Source organism: Myotis lucifugus, unplaced genomic scaffold (assembly GCF_000147115.1).
Source record: "Myotis lucifugus unplaced genomic scaffold, Myoluc2.0 scaffold_242, whole genome shotgun sequence".
Classification (NCBI taxonomy): domain Eukaryota; kingdom Metazoa; phylum Chordata; class Mammalia; order Chiroptera; family Vespertilionidae; genus Myotis; species Myotis lucifugus.
In genome coordinates this window covers 120,485-128,953 of record NW_005871290.1, presented here as the reverse complement: position 1 = coordinate 128,953, position 8,469 = coordinate 120,485, and the positions used below count along the sequence as shown (strand labels likewise).

Here is an 8,469-nt window from a genome sequence, read left to right as displayed (position 1 = left end):
ACTGAATCTTCACCAATTCTTTTTTTTTTTTTGGTTGTCAAATAATCTTTAATTGAAACATGTTCCTTTGCAGTTCTTAACTAGCCAGACATTCCACTGCACCACTGATGATATCATCTATGATGTCATGAGGATGGTGGCCATCAACATTGCAGCCCACGGCCTGGGCAGTCCCCAGGATCCCTTTAATGGTTCCAGAGAACTCTCTAGCTAAAGATCGATCGGTGCCACATCTGTCAGGCAAAGCTGACAGTCTCATAAAAAGTGCTATTTCTACTGTGATTAACTGCAGAAAAACACACACAACACAGCAAAAGTTTTGTCACAACCCAAAGCCAGAGCAGACCACATAACGTCCTCCCTCAGTCATTTCCTGGTTGTGCCCATGCGTTCAGCACAGTCATCCATATGAAGAATAACAATGTGTTTTTTAAACTGGGCCTTAGTTTCAGCCCACCACTGCATTGCACCAGCCATCAGAGAAGTGGTCAGGTGCAGTGGCGGGTGGCTAACCTCTGCCAATTCTTCAATCACATTTCATCTTGTCCTTCTCCAGTGCTGCTTCCTATGGTGGTTCTGCTCATGAGTTTCTGCTAGATAAGCAGTGACTCCTATGGTTGTCGGTCTCTCTCTCTCTCTAATCTTTGCGACACTGGTTTGTCTTATATCCTCACCTCTCTATGGATTCAAGAAGAGTTGTTGATTTTTAGTCTGTTTAGCTTTTTACTTTTTGTTAGGATGAAGTGGCAGCTTCTAAGCCTCTTACACACAGAACCAGAAACTGCCCAGTTAATTTTTCAGATTTTATATGCTTTCCATTTCAGTTATTTCTCTAGCACAATAAACCAGCAGCTTAAATACCTGTATTCCAATAAGCTTGTATTAAATTTTGTTATACTTATTACATATAATTATATTTTTGTCATATTTATTCACCAAAATGCATCTTTAACCAGTCTGAATTGGCTTTCTAAAAATTTGCAAATATGCTTCTGTGGATTATTTACAAAGTAGAAAATTGTCTATTGGCAGCAGTTCAAATCTTAACTAGCACTGAGATAATTTTCAGAACCTGAAAATTTTACTTTATGAATCTGTATAAAGCAAAAAAGAAAATGAACAACTATTATGCTTAATAAGGGTGCTAACTTCACACAGAGAGCTGTAGAGCCCAAATAATGTCTTATTCATGAGATTATGATATTTTTCATAAGAATAAAGTAGACTAAAATGTGTTCAAGCATAGAGTTCTTGCTGGAAGGCAGTCATGCAAATTTCTCACTTACCACATTTAGGGACAAATTTCATAGCAGAGGATCCTTAAAACCAAAGTCCCTCAGTCAGTAAGTGATATACTGATAAGATTCAAATTGACTAAAAGCACTGAGATCGGTCTTAAAATGGATGCCAAGATTGAATTTAACATCAAAGGCTCCCAAGTGATAAAAGATGTCAAGAAATAAAAGATAGGGACTAACTTTTCTTTAAAGGACAAGTTAAAATAATTAACTCAAGACCACATTTTTAGTTACAGAACTAAAAATGAATTCCAGACCTTTTTATTGGTTCTCAACTTTAAGCACTAAGCTAAAAAACTTTAAAGAAAACAACATCTAATTTGTATTTTGGAGTCTAGATTATCTCTGCTACTTGCTATTTCTCAACAGTAAAAATAGAGAGCATTACTTTTTTTTTCCTGTTAGATATTTCAAGTCAATTTGATGTTCTCATCTTCATTTATTGTCCTGAATTTGTTTTCTAGATTTTTCTGAATGATAGGAAAACATTTTTACTAATCTGTTTAAACATTTGTTCTTCAGTATTTCTTGGAGTTTTTTGATTATCATTTTAAAATGTATTTGTATGCATTTTTTAAATAACATATAAATGATAGTCTGAGATACCTGATTGTATTCTTTCAACATAATCAGTCAAGTTGAAATGATGCAGAATAATTCACAAAAATGACAGGGACTGTGATTTAGTGGATTTTGTAGATGAATAAGCAAGCAAATACATGAACAATAATAAGATAAGGAAAGTGCAGCATAAATGATTTTTTCTTTTATTTTGACAACTATAGTTTAAATTATTTATGAAGTGCTTCACAATAGGCTAATGAATAGCCTCCAGTTTTCTATGAAATAGAATTTTGTGGTTTAGACAACTAAAATTCTGTGCTAATAAATCTTGTCTCAGAGTGTATTGAGATGCTAGGGCTTTGTGAGAAATTAGTAAAAAAAATAAAAAGAAAGAAAAAAGTAAAATTGTTATATAGGTTGGCTTCCTTAAATAGAATGTATTTTAAAGTGTGATGTGTTCCTCTGGCAGATCTGATTTCTTTAACATTTATGTGTCCCAGAAAAGTCTAATAAGTTCTCTGAACCACTATTTGATTTTCTTTGCTATATTTCTCTGACAACTTTGCATGATAGAGCTACTTAAAGTTATCTTAAAAGTTGTCACAGGTCTTAAAATGAAAATTAAAGCATTGATATTGTCATTTTAAAGTTCATTTTGTGAAAAGAGGTACTTAGAAATGAACTGTAATTTAAAATAACATTTCTCTATTATTTTAAGCCCTTAGTTAAGCTCATACTAGTGGTATGACTCTAGGACACTTGGTTTTCAAGTTTTGTAAGAAAATCAGAGATATCAAAATTGTCTTCTCATTTTCTAATAGTATATACATGTGTACTTCAAAATATACAAAGTGCAAGATTTGATTTCTCACTAAAGTAAAAATTTAATAAAATAATAATCTGGCCAATTTTGAAATTAGTGGTGGAAGACATACAAACTGTTAATTATCTATTTTTTTCTTTGTTTATGCACATTAGAATATTTATCCAGTGTTGCTCACTGAGAATGATGGAAGTTATTTGTATTTATGAAATAATATTTTATATGCAAAAACATACTTATAAGTTATTTTATTTGGCAATAACTACTTCTTCCCGAAACCATTTTTCTCCTTCCTCAATATGCAAACATGTGCAAACATATTCAGTCTAAATCGCAAAAGAAAGCAGAAAAAAGGCAAAATATTTTAAGAACAAAAAATAGTGTTTTGTTTTTCAGTAACTCTTCTCTAAAATCTCATTTAAATATGAATTAAAGCATTCATTTTTTTTGGCTTGCGGCCCATATATATTTTACAATTGCAACATCTATAGCTTTAAGGACTAAAGTAGATTGGGTATGTATATTAGTTTTCTAGAGTTGCCATAGCAAAATACCACAGACAGGGTGGCTTAAACAACAGAAGTTTATTTCTCAAGTTCGGAGGCTAGAAGTCCAAGGTCGAGGCTTTGGCAGGTTTTGTTTCTCCTGAGGCTTGTCTCATTGTCTTGCAGCTGGATGCCTCTTTACGGTGTCCTCATGTGGTCTTTTCTTCTGTGCATTATCCGTAGTATGTTTCTATGTGTCCAAATTTCCTCTTCTTATAAGAAAACCAGTCATATTGGATTAGAGGCCATCCTGAAGGCCTCATTTTAATGTAATCAACTCTATAAAGACATTATCTCTATGGTTACATTTTAAAAGTACTGGGGAATAGGACTTCAACATATAAACTTTAGAGGAACACAATTCAACCCATAACAGTGCTTGAGCAATCCTTAGTTAATCCTATGTAAAAATTTATAAAATGAAGAATAATGCATAAATACATTTTTTTTCTCCTCCTACTTAGCAGTTCAGTTTTAGTAAATGCCAGATTTCACAGAGGGCAATTACTCCCTCATCTCCTTTGGCAATAACAACATGGACCCATTAACTGTCCTTTCTTTCCTTCCTTCCTTCCTTCCTTCCTTCCTTCCTTCCTTCCTTCCTTCCTTCCTTCCTTCCTTCTGTCCTTCCTCCCTTCCTCTTCTGCCTTTCTTGGTGAGGGTTTTTTGAACAAGTTTAGGGAAGCAAGTCTGTATTAGATGCTACGAATAAAAATGTGAACCAATAAATACATCCACAGGCTTCATGGGGCCTACACTGTAACAGCTGTGATATGTATTGTGTAATTACACAAATAAAAGACATTATTAAACAAGTGGCAAAGCCTAATAAGGAAAGTTCAAGGTACTAGTAAAGTACATAAATGGAATTCTGACCTAATCTAGGTCCTAAGACAATTATGTTGGCAAAACAACATTAAAATTGTGATCTGAAGGTAAAGCAGTGTCATTTCCAAAGTTTCTTAAGCACAATGGTTGGAGAACTGAATAAATCAGCTAGACTTAAGAGTGGTAGAGATTGGGTCAATAAATCCAAGGATGACTAAATAACCAGAAAAGTGATTAGGAAGCATACCTTCCAGTGCTATCTAATTTGGGGAATAAGATGTTTTATCAATATCACTGCTGAAATCAAAGAGATTTTATAGTGTTGCATTTTCATGTCTATGATTTTAACCAACCATCCAATTGAAATTTTATAAAAATAATTGGAAGAAAAGTTTCTTTCTTTAAAATATATTTTTTATTGATTTCAGAGGGGAAGGAAAAGGGAGAGAGAGATAGAAACATCAGTGATGAAAGAGAATCATTGATTGGCTGCCTCCTGCACACACCCCCCACTGGGAATTGAGCCTGCAACCCAGGCATGTGCCGTTGACTGGAATTGAATGCAGACCGATGCTCTATCCACTGAGCCAAACCGACTACGGCAGGAAGCAAAAGTTTCTGACCATAAAGTGCTGTATATAAAGCATAGTAGAACTGTGAAGCTAACATTTAAATTGAGCATATCAAAATAACACATTTAATTGCATTTAGTCATTTTTCAGATATACTTATAGAATTATATATTCTTATTCTCTGATTTCTCAGTGTATTAAATTTTATAATATTAAAATATAGTCTCTGTCATACCTATTTCTAGCTAAGAATATGTGTTATTGGGTATCATTTTGAGGTTTGTGGAAATAATCCACATGCAATCTCAACAACTTAAATTTTCATTGCAAACCTATTTGAAGAGTATTTATGCAGCCTGTCAGTGTTTATTTAGAAATATATTTCTAGCTATTATGGAGGTTTTGTCCAGCATTAAAACTGAGTAAAAATAAATAACATAGATGGCATGTGACTCATTTATCTACAGTGAGGAGGCACTACGAAGCAAAAAGAAAACACACAGCGTCCAGCTCAATATCATCGTGAGCATGGTAACAGACCTCAAGGCAAATAGTATTTGCTATGAGATCATTTTTTATCTATGAAATACTATTCATAGTATATTACTGGTTTATGATTGTTTTTTTGTGAACACACCCGCAATCTATAAATTTATGATACCTTGGTCCACAGCAAATGTCATGTAAGTAGTCAATTTTTTGTGGTAAAAACGAAATGGAGATATTTCATAACATGAATGCTCTCTGCTTGAGGCATGATTTAGAATCTTATTAAAACTTCACTAACTGTTCTTTACCAGGAGACATAAGTCCCCTGTAGAAAGAAAGAAGCCAGCTGAGATGTGCCTGACCTCTCTGCTTTACCTGCGTCTACTTGCTGTTTGAAACTTGGAAAGAAAGTATCAGTAAAATTTAACTTGGGTAATTAGGATTGCTAATCCATGTGGGTTTGATTTGGCAAACAAGTCTTTCAGCTGGTTTTAGCTCAACATACACATACACACAAACACGTATGTAAAACTGTAAATTTCATTTTAATTCAGTCGAAGTCTTAAATTTGCTTTTGAATTTGTTTTGTATTTAATAACAAATTTAAGTTGCATATGTAAATGATAAGATTTTTACAGGCACAATTTGATGAATTTTGATGTGTGTTCAAATGTAGAGCAAGACGGAGAATGTTCCATTACCACAGAAAGTTTCCTTTTTTTTTCTTTTTCCAGCTAAACATTATCCCTTCCCCAACCAATGACAACTGCTATTCTTACTTTAATCACCACATAGTAGTTTTGCCCCTTTACACTAGAGAATGTTGAGTTTTGTTGTTACAGGTAAATTACCAGAGGATTATCTTTATCTCATGGAGGCCTGGCTTCTGGTTTTGTAAAGAAGGCTTGTTGAGATTTGCCCTTTGTCCTACAATAAAAATTTTAGTCCGCAGCTTAATCCTAGGAAATGTCAATCTTGCATTTGATGGGATTCAAACTTCTTTTTTATTTTTCTTTCTTTTTCCCAGCACAGGTGACAGCTAAAAAAAATTACTGTTCAGCTGCTAATTTCTTCTAAACTCCTAGGATTTTGTCACTTGCATGGACAGTTAAATAGTACAATATAGATTTGAGGCACATATTTATTTATTTATTTATTTATTTATTTATTTATTTATTTATTTGAGAATCCACTCTTTATGGCTCCCTTAATTTTAGAATGTCCTCTTCAATTTCCAGTACCTCTGCCAAACTCAAACTTTGTTCATTTTTCCTGCCTCTTAGTGAGACAGTCATGTTCTGTTTTCCCTTTTACTCCACTATTTGACTCTAAAAAGTGTTCTTGGTGGGAAAATAGCTAAATGTAATACATAACTTGTTTGCTTATCTAATTCTAAGGATAGTATCCCTTTAAATTTTACCTATGTAAAGTTGTTCTTAAAAAGTTGCTTTTTATATTTTATCTAGAGTTCATAATTTTTTGCTGCTGCTAAAGGTATAGCCAATACAAGTTACTCTATGACGAGAACTAGAACTTCAAATAGTGTTTCTTAAGTTAGAATTCAAATAAAATGTTTATTCAAAATATGAAACAATATAGTCCATTGTTAGGATGCATATACCACATAGCTCTTAGATTTACAAATCTCAGGGTAAGCACTATTAGTTACTCACTTCTTCTATGAATTCCCCCTTAAAAAAATGTTAGATATGTATTCTATGCCCAAAGGTTTTATAATTTTCTTAAAATGTAAGATATGCATACATACTTGTGAGGAAGATAATAATAATAATAATAATAATAATAATAATAGTAATAGTAATACACAGTTTCTGGCTACATAAAACATAAGTTCTATTGCATTAATTTTGGAAGTGAAACTATTGCCTGAACAGGCTGTCAAGATACTGAGCATTATGTGAGGACTATGTTTTTAAAATTACCACTCAAATATCCCTTATAAATATGATTTTCTGCTCAGTTCAGGGTGTTTAAATTTTTGAGCTGCTTATCTTCATCTTTTTTTTTTTTTTTTGGTCTGTATTTTCTCAAAGCTGCTTTATTATTGCAAGAGCTAAGAGCATCCATAGACAATTAATTATTTCATTTTCACCATAAAATATATGTAAATTTAATTTTCTTTACCATTCCAGAAGGAAAATTCTATTAACTACAGGACGTTTTAATTAGTGAGAGGTAGCAAAGATTTAATTCTCAGAAAATGTTGTTGTAAGTACTAATAGATAATAGTAAAGAAATAGTAAAAAACATATTGACATTAGTACAGATAAAACTAAATTCATGGTTTTAAAAAAATTTGGAAAAAAAAAACTGACAAGAACTTTTATTCAAAATTTCTACATTAAAAACAATAGAAAACACAATGAGAGGACATCAGCATTGCAGGGATGATCTTGTTTCTCTGGCCAAGATGGAGAAAAAGGGACAAAGTTTCCCTTCCCCATAAAAGAACAAATAAAACAAGCAAAATATATGAAGCAAGTTCAAGGCATTGGGCATCAAGCAATGAAGTAAAGTAATCCCTTAAAACAGGAAACCACAAAAATAGTACTAAAATTACGCTCCCCCCCCCCCCCTCCGTTTATGTGTGGTGAGAGATTACGGGATGTGCCACAAGTAAGTGGGAGCCAGGCAAAGCCTGCTAGTCCTCATGAGTTGAGGAGATGAAGCAGGGCTTCTAGGAAAGCAAAGACCATGAAGATATCCAGAAACCAACAAAGTAAAATTGACTATGTATAGCTTGTTATAAAGCAGGGTAAAAATCAATGAATGAGAACTACCAGAAATGAAACATGATAGAATCAGTGGACAAGGGCATTGAAATAGTTACTGTAACTATGTTCTTTATATGCAGTAAACTTGAGTACAGCTTGGACAAGTTAAGTAAAGTCATGACAGAAAAATAAAGAACATGGCAATATATCTACACTAATAAAAGAGAAACATGGTAATTAGCGTACGACCGCTACCCTTCCCATTGGCTAATCAGCATACCCTTATGCAAATTAACTGTCAGCCAAGATGGCGGCCGGCAGCCAGACAGCTGGAAGCGAACATGAGGCTTGCTTGCTCCAGTGACTGCAGACTGCAACGTTCCCCGCCTGACTTGCCGGCCTCTGAGCTACAACTCTAAGAAACTATGTTGCAAATATAGAAGCTAAACAAAACCCCAGAAAAAAGCTTTCAGCCAGCTGGGATCTCAGAGTTGGAGTTATACATTGTTTCGATTATAGCAGCGGAAGCCTCAGAGCTAGAGCCAGAGCTAAAGCTGGCCCAGAATAAAAAAAAAAAAAAGAAAAAGAAAAAAAAGGAGTGGTTGGGAGCTTCAG

The 8,469-nt window shown here is 33.7% G+C and overlaps 1 non-coding gene across 1 annotated transcript; it reads right to left on the bottom strand.

Moving 5' to 3' along the window:
• Positions 1-375: 375 nt before the first annotated feature.
• LOC111827893 lies at positions 376-505 on the bottom strand. Its single transcript, XR_002831639.1, has one exon. It is a non-coding gene; the product is annotated as a small nucleolar RNA SNORA65 (small nucleolar RNA).
• Positions 506-8,469: the final 7,964 nt, after the last annotated feature.